At 32.2% G+C, this 12,986-nt stretch overlaps 2 long non-coding RNA genes across 2 annotated transcripts; both read right to left on the bottom strand.

The window, feature by feature from the left end:
* Nucleotides 1–3,908: 3,908 nt before the first annotated feature.
* LOC122302857 lies at nt 3,909–8,017 on the bottom strand. The gene is made up of 5 exons (XR_006240537.1): nt 7,879–8,017; nt 4,640–5,497; nt 4,474–4,563; nt 4,323–4,400; nt 3,909–4,239 (listed from the first exon to the last, which is right to left on the bottom strand). It is a non-coding gene; the product is annotated as an uncharacterized LOC122302857 (long non-coding RNA).
* A 3,584-nt stretch (nt 8,018–11,601) lies between these two features.
* Nucleotides 11,602–12,409, bottom strand: LOC122302850. Its single transcript, XR_006240535.1, has 2 exons — nt 12,041–12,409; nt 11,602–11,902 (listed from the first exon to the last, which is right to left on the bottom strand). It is a non-coding gene; the product is annotated as an uncharacterized LOC122302850 (long non-coding RNA).
* Between the last annotated feature and the right edge of the window lie 577 nt (nt 12,410–12,986).

The raw sequence follows: 12,986 nt of genomic DNA, 5'->3' as shown, positions 1-12,986 counted from the left end.
GAGCTGAAAAGCAAATAGCATCCTGTGAGGTAATTTCTTCAAAATCAATTGTATAAACATTATTGTTTCTAAAAACAATAAAACAAATATTACAATCATGATCATTCAAAATAATGCACTTATCCATTTTGAAAGTAACTGTAAATCCTTTATCACATAATTGACTTATACTCAAAAGATTATATTTTAGACCTTCAACAAGTAGAACATCTTCAATTATGAGAGAAGATTCATTACCAATTTTATCTATTCCCACGATCTTCCCTTTCGAGTTGTCTCCAAATGTCACGTGTCCTTCTTCTTTAGATCTAAGATCAAAGAACTTAGTCTTGTCTTCCGTCATATGTCTTGAACATCCACTATCTAAAAACCATTTGTTTTTACTTGTGGAAGACTTCATGCATACCTATAAAAACAATTAAAATGATTTTTCTTGGTACCCAAGTTCTTTGAGTCCTTTATTTATTAGTATTAGAAGAAACAAGATTTTTAGGTACCCATATGGCCTTAATAATCATTGTATGATTTTTTCTAATAGGACAAGTATGATAATTATGACCATTTCTATTACAAAAATTGCAAATAGCATGTGACATATATGAAAAACTTGAATGATTATAATAATATCCTTTTTTGACAAAATTATTTTTATGAAAAGAATTTTGAATATTAGTCTTTGATGTAGAATGATTATCAAAGAAATTTTTATAAGGTTTGTATTTTTGTTTTGGCATATATCCCAAACCTGTCTTGTCAAAAACACATCTTTGACTACCAATAAGTTTTTCAAAATTTCTTTTTCCATTCGTAAAGTTTTCAACAATATTTTCTAAATCGGTTTTCTTCTTATTCAATTCAAGATTTTCATCTTTCAAAATGATACTTTCTTTTTTTAAAATTTCAATTTCGTTTATTAAAGAAGAATTTTTCTTTTTCAAAGTAGTATACTTGATACCCAATTTTTCAAATTCCTCATATACCTCTTCTAAAACATTTTGCAATTCTTCATATGAAAGATCTTCAATATTATCAAGATTTGTTACCTCAATGTCATCTTTAGTCATAAGACAAAGATTTGCTGATTCTTCATTGCTTGCTTCACTATCCGAGCTACTTGGGTCATCATCCCATGTAGCTTTCATTGCTTTCTTGCCATTGTTTTGATCTTTCTTTAGCAAAGGACAATCTGGTTTGATATGACCAGGTTTATTGCATTTATAACAAATTAAAGTATCATTTTTACCTGAATCTTTCTTGGAAAACTTTTTGAAAGATTTCCTCGGAGGAGTTCTATTTTTCTTCAAGAACCTCTGAATTCTTCTTGTTATCATCGCAACTTCTTCATCTTTATCTTCATTTTCCCCATCTTCATCACTTTCACTTTCATGAGGAACAGGTTTAAGTGCTAAGTTCTTCTTTGGCTTTCCTTCTTCTTCTCCTCTTTTCAATGTGTACTCATGGGTGATAAGTAATCCGATGAGTTCATTGACTTCGAGCTTCTTAAGGTCTCTAGCTTCAAGAATCGTTGTAACTTTTGATTCCCAACGTTTTGGTAAAGAGTTGAGAATTTTCTTAATATCTCCACCTTGGAATAAACTTTGCCAAGAGCTGTCAAGTTGTTTATGATGTTAGTAAAACGAGTGTGCATACTAGAAATTGATTCATCATCATTCATCTTAAACATTTCATATTCGTGAGTAAGAATATAAATTTTTGATTCATTGACTTGCGAAGTTCCTTCATAAGTTACTTCCAAGTTATCCCAAATTTCCTTTGTCGTAACGCAATTCATTATTCTATTAAACTCATTTCCATTAAGAGCATTATATAATAAATTCATAGCAGTTAAATTTAAAGTATAAAGTCTATCGTCTTCACGATCAAACTCTTCTTCTTCCTTTTTGACCTTTACTCCATCAACCACTTTTGTTGAAATATAAGGTCCATTTACAATACATTTCCAGATTTCTCTACCTTGAGCTTGAAGAAATATTCTCATTCTAACTTTCCAGAATGAGTAATTATCTCCACAAAAGAGTGGAGGTCGACTGCTAGATTGACCTTCACCAAATGAAGCTGCAATATTAGCCATAAGATCTTAACTCAAAAGATAGTTAATCTTATAATAGAGCTCTTAGCTCTGATACCAATTGTTACTGATCATAGGCCGCACCTATGTCACCTAACAATTGTACCTACCAGACTAGCCGGCCACCGTCTCTACCGGTGCACCGTCACCCATGGTCGGAGAGTCTTGCTTCGGTGACACAGTCACAAGCGAGAGTTCCCATGAGTAATCTGCCTGTATGAACAGAACAGGTCAACTAGCTCTGATACCAATTATTGCCCAGATGACTAACATAAGAGGGGGGTGAATTGAGTTGTATTAAAAAAAATAACAATTATAAATCAAATATATAATATAAAATATAAACAAAATATGAAATAACAATAAATATAAAGAGTAAGGGTAAGAGAGAAGCAAACTCAGTATGTTAACGAGGTTCGGCCCCACTGCCTACGTCCTCGCCTCAAGCTACCCCTTGAGGATTCTCAAATTCACTATTCAACCTCCTTCAGGTGGAGATAGAAACCTATTACACTTTTGAACAACATCGTTACAAAGGATCCGTGTAGAACACCCTCTACACTTGCAATCACCTTACAAGTGGTGATTCAACTATTCCCCGTATAGAATACTTCTACACGTACAAGGGTTATACACACCCTTTTTTTGATACAAAAACTGATAGTGGGTAGGTTATCAGAAAACACTCCTCAATGAGTGAAATAAGAACAATACAACACAAACTATATCTCTCAAAATGAATAAGGATTAAGGTTCAATGCTTAAAGAAGAGAGAATGAAAGATTTGAATGAATGTTGTATGCTCTGGATGTTGTGAATGTGAAACTCTCAAATGATCTATTTATAGGCATATGAGACTTCATATTCAAATTTAAAAAGATTCACATGTCAAAGACAACATCATTCACTTTTTCAAAAAATTCAAATAAAGGGTTCTTCTTTTTCAATTGTCAAAGACAACATCATTCACTTTTTCAAAAAAATCAAACCTAATCTTTTACTTTTGGCATATGACAAAATGAGCACACTTTCCTTTTCAAACAATTCAAACCTAATCTTTTACTTTTTGTATATGACAAAATGAGCAAACTTTACTTTTCAAATTTTTCAAACAAAATCATCTACCTTTTGTATAAGTCTAAAAAAGTATCAATCACTTTTGAAAATATTCAAATAAAACATGCACATGTGAAAGATGATAATCAATCATCTTTAATATTTTCAAAGTTCAACCCTTTAATCAAGGCATGCACATGCAAAAGATGACAATCAATTATCTTTCAAAATTTTCAAATTTAATTTTCAAAAATATTCATGCACATGTGGAAAATGTATTTTAATGTTTTATGATAAAATATTAATTTTGAGCATTAGTCCTAATTTCGAATTTTGAAGAGATTTACAACATTACTCTCTAATTTTAATGTGAACTTGTTCCCTTCTTGCTCATGCTTGTTTCCTTGATGTGCTTGACTTCATTGTATAGACAACTTGAGCTTGAGACTTCTTTATTCTTTGAATTCATTTGTTATCATCAAAATTCATGTGTAAATATATAATTACACAAAACTTGAAATCTTGGGTTCAACAGGATAAGTAATGTTAACTATGAGTACATATTATACTCACAAAATTGCAGTTAACACCCCCCTTCCACCCCAGTTAACGTGTAAAAACAAGATAAAGATGATCTAAACATCTCAAACTATCATCATCATGTGTTTGTAATGAAACATTTTAATAACTAAAGTATTTTGGGATTTGTTTTCATCATCAAACATGAATATATTCTTTATGATCACAAGAATATTGACACATGTTGCAAGAAATTTAACTGGCCATTCATGCCAGTAGTCCCTTAATGTATTCAATATTGAATTAATTTATAACCAACCATGACATCCTCCCATGCATAACTTCATCAGAAATAATCTCAATCCAAAGCCCCTCCATCCTCATGCAAAGCATTTCAAATAAACAAGTTAACCACAACAACCCTAAATTTTTTAAAAACCATATAAATGTTAGTATTATAAAAAACATATCCACGATAATCATATCATTGTCGTGATTGTGATCATATCATTGTCGTGATTGTGATCCATTAAACTCAACGTGAGCGATTGTGATCCGTCCAACCTAAATTGCATCTGTAAAAAATAATAACTCATATATTAATGTGATGTAGATATTACTATTAAAATACCGATAAATAAAGTTGGGATCCACTTACACTTTCTTGACTTTGAATTATTGTTTCTCGGGACTGGGTTCCACTAATTTCAACAACTGGTATGCTTTCTAGAATAGCCTGATAATACATACTCGTAAAAAACACAGCAATAAACCAAAACTCAAATATAAATATATACTTATTATATTACCTGCACATGTCCAACATTGGACATATCCATATTGAAATGGCCAAATAAATTACTGCAAGTGTCCACGACTGGTGTATATTCTCCATCTCACTAATAATCAAGTAACAAATTTGTGAGGTAGCATTTATAAAATTTAAATAAACAAGGTAATATTACAAATCTGCACCTGTTTGCATTTTTCCTTTCCCTGCGCTTACTTCATCTTCTCCTTAACTTTCCGCAGGTCTCTCTTCATCCTGGATGCTCTCCTCATAGATGGGATCTGTCTTTCCCTCACATAACAAGTGGACTGGGTACTTGTGTTGAACTACCAACTATAGTTTTGTCTTTTGTCACACCACCAACATTGGAACACTTTTGGTTCATCCATGGGGGTTTTTGGTTGGCAGAATACAGGTCAATCATTGCGTCCAACTTAGTCTTTGCATCCTCAGTATGCTCTTTCGAACTCGTTGCATGAGTAATCATCTTATAATAGATATTCAACAGACTTGAATATCTGTTAACATCTACACGTTGATCCCTTACATTGTAGCTGATGTGGATTAACATGTATCTTCTTTTGATATCATTTCTCTATCGATCCAAAATGTACCTATTTAGCAAAAATTTAATCCCGTTACATTTGAACACGACGAAGATGTGTTGGCACACTATCTCTCTCATTTCAAATGAACCACAAGAACACTTAGTAGCTGCATCTTCCTCACTAAAGTCCACAAAATGTGTAACCAGCTTAGTAAATTTTTCGAAACGAACTTCATCCTCTACTAGATAGATCTTTAAGTACCATCTGCCTTAAGTAAAAATGGGTTCAAGTCGATAATGCCCTGTAAGTTGCTACTAAACTGGGTCCAAGTCTATCCGCATTACTTTCTTCAACTCTATAGGATGTACATGGCGATTCAGTTTCCCCACCAGTGGGTCTATTATCTTGTGTACCAATAAATCTTCTTGTAACGAAGCTTGCATTGATGATAGATAGCAAGCCTTCCATGCCATGTTGAAATTGGTAACTGGCATTCTGGCAAAAAAAAAAAAAGCAATTAAACTCTTGAAAAAAATCAACTTATTAAAATTAAACGAAAAACATAACATCACCACCTGTAGGTTACTTAGATATTGGTTGACAACGGGATATGATAGAAAAGCCGATGACCATGCAGGCACTGGTCTATAGTAACCGTACATGTAATTTGGGATGTTTGGACAAGTTGATGGTATGTCCTAAAATGTTATTGGATAAGTTATTGATGTATTTTGAAAATAAATATCAACTAATCTCGAATCTAATGTTATTGATATATTAAATAATATAACATACTGTAGATGAGAGTTTTAAGCTTGATAGTCTTAATGTAGATGGGTATTATTTTCCGTTTCCCATGTTAAGAGGGAGACAAATGCATTGTCAATAGCAATATTGTATAATTCAAACCACATTAAAATCTATGAACTGGTACAATAGATCGGATTTCACCAAACCTATTTGATGTGCACATTTAATGATGAAAATCCCTGTCAGCAACATATCAATATAACGAATGACTACGATGCCAATGATGAGTGATTTTTGAATTTCTTGACCTTTCAAACCTGGAAGTTAAATCTTCAATTGAGAATAAATAGAATTGAGCAAATCATAAATAAATGTTTAATATGTTAGTTTCTCAAAGACATTTCTCATAACAGATATGCTCTTAAATGCAATTAAATATAGACCTTAGCCACGCTAGGGAATTCCATGAATTCTCAAGTGGCTAATATTTAAAAGTTTAAAGTGGATCTGGATGTATAGAAAAGTTTAAAATGAATTCATTTCTTTCACTTTATGAAAGATTTTGGAAGTTTTTCAGAAGGGAAATAGTTCCAATTTCAACTATTTAATTGAGGTGCCCTTTCAAATGGAGATATTGGAATCTTAAAATAGAAATATTCAGTTGAGAAGTAAATAAATGTACGTGCGTGTACAAATTAATCATATCGTGCAGATTTATAGCAACAAAGGACTTGTTAATCTGGAGGTATAGAGTTGTTGAATTTATGAGGATTTGGTCAGCATATTCTGCATGCAGTTGGATCAGTAGATCAGACATTAGTATGAGTTTTTCCTTAATTTGATAGAATGAATCAATTAATTAATTAAGGAACAACATATTATCTAGTGATTAGCAAAAACATGATATATGTATACATATATAGGTAGGTTGATTCCAGACATAGTACCATCGAAATATATATGCTATTGATCAGTAGTAGTACTAGTACTTGTTTCAACTCATGATGTCACAAAGGGAATTTGGCTTCAGAAAGATGGATGCGCACAGCAATCATTAGGAATTGGCGATTAATGGCCCTAAGGAATATCATTTTATTAATTGTATATATTATTATATGAAAAATGTATATGCATGCATGGAGAACAAGATCAGGACATGAATTGATTATATATTGAGCATTTTCATATGATATAAAAGCAACAAGAGGAATCTATACACGTAAACTAAAGAATATGTGTATATATTTAAAATGGCAGGCTAGTAAACAAAGCTATATTATGAACTTATCATATGTGTGTGTACACACATATTGACAAAACTCATCACGTGCTGTTGGAAATAATGTTGGAGGTTTGATTAGAAAAGAATAAAAAACACATCTGAATAAGTTGTCTAAAGAATGCAAATTTTTAAAAGGAAAACGAGGAACAAGTAATAAGTTGACTGTTGAAGCATACAGAAGTTCAATTCAACCTATATTATGAGCAAAGTTTGAGCTACCTTTTTTTAGTATGGTTTCCTTTTTCTGCGTTTCTATTGGCCAGTAGGAGTGTAATTTTACCAGAGCTTATACAAGTGGTTCGAACCACTTGCTCGTATACAATGTACACATTAATGGTGGTGGGATTGAGCATTCATTTTTTTGGGGGGTTGAAGACTGGTTTGTGGAGGGGTTAGACGTTAATTATACCCATTAATGTTGGCGTTCTTGGTTGCAGATGTAGGCTTTCGATATTGGTAGTGATAGTATCAGATACGTGAGTGAGAAAGTTTTTGAGCTATTGGTTGGTAATGCTTTGATGGGAATGTTGTGGTTTCTCTGCTTCTCATCATAAAAGGTTATTGACTTAAATGGCTCAATTATCTGTGTAACTTTCAAAGCAATCTGCAATAGAATGTGTATCCATCTGTTGCCTTTTTTAGCTACATTCAGAGAGCAATTCAGAAAATAAATACCTAGGAAGGTTATAAGGAAAGAATAAGAACGACAGAAAAGAAGAAAATGTGTGACGAACAACAGAAAATCAAGTCCAACCCACACCTGAAGAATAAGAACAAAAACAACAGGTTTGTGTAAAAGGAAAGAATAAGAACAACAAAAAAGAAGAGGAAAAATAAAACTCACATATGAAGAACTACGACTCAGATCTGGAAATCAAGTCCAACCCATGTCGAAGATCGCAACTCGGATCTGAACTGTGTGACGAATGGCGACTGCAACAACCGGTTCGGTCCACGGCTGTGGGTTATTTGATTTCCCTCCCTTTTTCTGTATATTTCGATTGTTTTTTGGTTTTTTTTAATAAAATATAATTGTATTATGAATTGTGGTGGTGCTCGTTCGAAGCCTAAAGGATCATAAAAAATGGGTTCTTTCTTTTCTGTTTTAACCGTGAGCCATGAAGCCCATGTTCACAGGGCCCACTTGTGAAGTTTTATTGGATCCTTTTTTTGGACCCTATATATGCCACTACTCTGTCTTTTACAACAATTTTAGTTAGAGACTACAGTCGTTTGCCCAGGCCTTAATTCGGCCTGATTCCACTGGCTCTATATATGTAGTATATCACCCTTCACACTTTTAACTCTGTGCTATAGATTATCAGGATCTCCAACGAGATGATTGTAATTTACAAAGATGAGACTTCAATTTTCTAATCTATATTAATAGCATATCCGGTTGTATTCAGTTTGGTCCGGTTTTAGATATGTTTTGAAACCAAATCGATCTAAGTAGGTTTTGAGACTTTCGGTTTTTTGGTTTCGATTTGGTACAATTCAGTTCGTTTTTACATGTATGATTTAGTTTTGGGTTTTTTTGGTTAGGCTAGTTGGTTTATCTGATCCAAATGAATATTTTTGTAGCCCAAATATGATAGAGTCCAAAACATTATATTCAATTGAAGACACCATGCATATAACCAATTAACCAAATAAATACTAAAAACAATTAGCCAAAATACACTAATTAGTTTAATTAAAACATGCATTTGATAATGCCTTAAAAAACCTATTAAAAATGTACATAACAATATTCATAAGGGCTAAAAGCCTAAAACATGCATATAAAAAATAACTAGCCAACATAAAAATATATATAAAAAAAATACACAAAAACAATTGCAAATACAACCACTAGAGTTAAAAGAGCTTTGTTATATATAAGCCCACACACCATATATTTTTTTAAATTTTTTAAATTTTTTTTGAGTTTATTTTTCTTAAACTAATTAAATTTTTTTACTTATTATCCATATACCAAATATTTGGTAAAAGAAAAAAATTTAAAAAAAAATGATATGTGGAGTGTAGGCTTATGTTTAGAATTTTTCGGATAAAAAAGTCCAACTTCAAAGTATATAAAAGAAGATTATATAATAACTGCTTACTAGCTGCATAGCTTTAAAAAAATGTACTTAATATGTAAAGATAAATAGAAACATGTTGATTACTTAATATTAATATTCATGCGTAAGAGTAAGTTTATATCAAGGAAGTATAAATAATAATATTAAAATTTTATATTATATTAATTTGATAATATATAATATAAAAAAATTAAAATATATATTTCAATTCGATTAAAATTCGTGAAAATCGAGACCAAACTGATTTTTAATCGATTTCGATTTTCAAAAATTGAAACTGGCTAAATCAATATTAAACTGGGAAAATGCTATGTCCACATAAATTTTTTACCGAAACTCTCCACCGACTGACTTGGCTGCTGCCAGGTAGATATAAAAATATAAAATAAAACAACAACTGAAAAGTTCCAATCTCCTCGTCTTCCTCATCTCTACATATGAAACCTAATTTTTTTTTTTCCAATCTCCCTCATCTCTATCCACGAATCCAGAAAATTTTTTCTCCAATCTCCCTCATCTCCAAGCCTGAAAATTTTTTTCTCCAATCTCCCTCATCTCCACTCACGAATCCATAAAATTTTTTCCCCAATCTCTCTCATCTCCACCCACGAATCCAGAAAATTTTTTCTCCAACCTCCCTCATCTCCAAGCATGAAAATTTTTTCTCCAATCTCCCTTGTCTCCAAGCCTAAAAACAATACAATAATAAAACTATAAACAAATTAGGTGAACAATGGTATATGGGTCAATGCCGGCGAGTGACCAAAACGACAGTGACCAAAAACGAATGAAATGGTCAATATTTTATTTTTTTATTCTTATAAAAAGAGGGTGAAATAGTCAAATTTCCATTCGTTTACTTCACAAAATGCATATTTGGGACGGGTGAAAGCGTTCAAGTTAAACACACAGACTTTTTCTTTTCTAAGTCAAGTGACAATGTGAACGATATGCTATGAAACAAGATAAAAGAAGCCAAAGAGACGATTATCAACAGTGAGAAAATTATCCTTTCTTCTTATTTATTTTTTGGTGAGTTTCTGTTTATAAACAGATTTTATGTCTTTGAGCACTTAATTTTTCTTAATATTTATGGATAAAAAACCTAACATTTAAGTAAAAATAGAGAAAAATATAGAAGAAAAACTACCGCTTGGAAGAGGAAAAAAGCAAGACCAGCGGGAGGTGGTTTAGAACTAGAGGATGGTGCCGAAAATAGAGACATGCCGGTGAGACTGGAGGAGGATGGCGGGATAGGCACTATAACAATATTAGCAATAAGCGGAGCTCGGGAAAGTGACGATGGCTTGTTCGCTTTATTTTTATCTTTTTTTTTTTTTTTTCTTAACTCAAGTGGCATGCCACGTTGAGGGACATGTCAGTTAGTAGAAATCTTCTGTAAAAAGCTTATGTGACTGTGGCATCTTCTTATTAAACTGATCATAACTGGTCAATTCGATTTGATTTGATTTGATCGGTTTTTCAATTTTTTTCTTACAAACCTAATCCATACCATGTAAAGTGCTTTCCAGTAGGTTTGGACTTCATCATTCGAACTTCTCCTTTTAACTAGGTATCTTAAAATTTCTAAGATTTTATTTTCCTCAAACTTTTGAGAAAATCTCATATCTATTAAGAGATTAGAGATGTTGCACCACCCCTTTATCATCTTTTTACCATAATGAAATTAAGCTTGCTTTAAAAAAATTTAAAAAAGAAAAAGAAAAAGATCAGAGATGTTACGGAAGTGCACTTACAAAATAAAGTGATACATTCTATCTTAACAAGTGTTGAGGGACCAATATCCCACGCCCCCTTTAAAGTTGTCCCTGACTACTTTATTTGTTGGTAACCATAATGATTTTCATGTAAAAGGGCTAAGCAACCAAAACCAGAAAAAGATTTTTGGAAATTGACTGAACACTCTATGAGGTGGTGTACTTTTATAACTTTATCTTGGACATATCTGTTTTATTATCTCAAATGTCAAAAGAATAAATAGCTAAAGATGTTATTTCAAAAAAAATAAAAAATAAAAAGCTAAAGGTGTTCTAGAAATAACAACACATTCTATGCATTACAACACTTTGTCAAAAGAAACAAAGTGACTCTTTGAGTGATAAAGTATAATTTTTTTTTATACAATTAAACACATATCTCAATTTATTTATATTTAAATATATCTTAATAGGACTGCAAAATACTATTATTTACATTTCAATTCAAATCTTCTGAAATTACCTTATCATTTAAACGAAAGTAAGATGTGTTTGATTGTTGGAACCAACTCAACTTATCCCTAACTAATAATTGATAAGACTTATTATTTTTTCAATTTTTTTTATAAAAAATATTAAAATTATTTCAATCTATTTTATATATTTCAACTTAAAAAGTTAAATCATCTTAACTTATTACAAAAAAAAAAAAAAGTTAAACATATCTTGAATAAGAGTTCCTCTTCGGAACAACCTATCTGCTAAGAGTATAATAACAGTCCTCCAATTATAAATAGACACATAAGATAGTGGCCTAAATTTACACTACACATTCAAACATCTGATTAAAACCCATAACAAATAAAAAATAGGGAGAAATCTACTCGGGAAATTGAAACCTGAAGCCCTGCGAACTGCCCCTAGCCCTTCCCATCGAAAACCCCTTCCCCATATCAAAGCTCCATGAACGACGACAACCGTGAGAAATGTTGGCCCACCAATTCACAAAATCGTTTGAAGCTTCGAGATTCAATATATAAATCTCAAGAACTAACACCTACATCTATTATTTGGAGGATTAAAGCTCTCCAGAAAAATGCACTTGAAATAGGTCTTGGTTTCACAGAGAGATAAATAAGTAAAACTTAGCTAGAAACAAAGAAGCTTGTAAACAAACTTTAAAACAAGAAACTAGCCTCACCTTTATTGAGGCACAGATGGCATCACGGCTTACAAGAACTACGCCATCTATCAATTCTTTGCATATGCAGAAAGTTTATTCATCAACTTCTTTGACAATTACACCATTTGCAAAAGCTCCAACTTGGTCCAACATCACTCTTTATTCATGATGTAAAGTACCTTTGATGGATTACATTATAGATTAAGAAACATGTCAAGTACATGGTTGGGAGGTCGAGCTTCATCCTATACCTGACTTGGGGGTTCAAGTTGCCGTTGGGGATGAGAATGGGTCGAGATTTCTGTTTGGGTTGAGATGGAGTGGAAGATGAAGAGGACACGGGAGGATTGTGATGAGTTTTCGATCAGGTTTAGACAAATGCATAATATGTAAAATAAAAAACTTACGTGAATGGTTGTTGAGAGGATTGTTAATTGATTAAGAACAATCAGATCGGCCTAAATGATAATTTATTAAAGTAGTAAAGTATATAATTATTAAAAAAATTAATAATTTATTATTAATAAATTAATTTTTTATATAAATATAATATTTATTTATTTTCAAAAGACTCGCACAAATACACATATCATTTCTGTATTAATAATTAAATATTAGTACAATGCCGACCCGAATCACAAGAAAGGAAAAGAATAATAATTATTATCCCATCGTGGTCCCCACCTAAAATGAATAATCTGCATTGAAAGACGGAAACGGACAACTAACACCCCTGACAGACAAACACCGTTAGTGACTCTATAAAATGACAGGAGACAAGCTCAGCAAAAGATTAACGGTGCTCCGTTAGAACGGCCTGGGAATGAGATCGGAATCATCGGATGGTGAGGTAGGCCCACACACAAACATACGTACAAGAGACATAGACCCAGTCAGTGAGTCAGTCAGGTCAGCCCACTCCAATGTGTCAGCTGAGGCAGCTCTTTCTTTCACGCGTCAAAAT

This window comes from Carya illinoinensis, chromosome 1, assembly GCF_018687715.1.
Source record: "Carya illinoinensis cultivar Pawnee chromosome 1, C.illinoinensisPawnee_v1, whole genome shotgun sequence".
In the NCBI taxonomy this organism is placed as follows: Eukaryota; Viridiplantae; Streptophyta; class Magnoliopsida; order Fagales; family Juglandaceae; genus Carya; species Carya illinoinensis.
The sequence above is the reverse complement of the archived record's forward strand: the minus strand, read 5'-3'. Positions and strand labels throughout refer to the sequence as shown.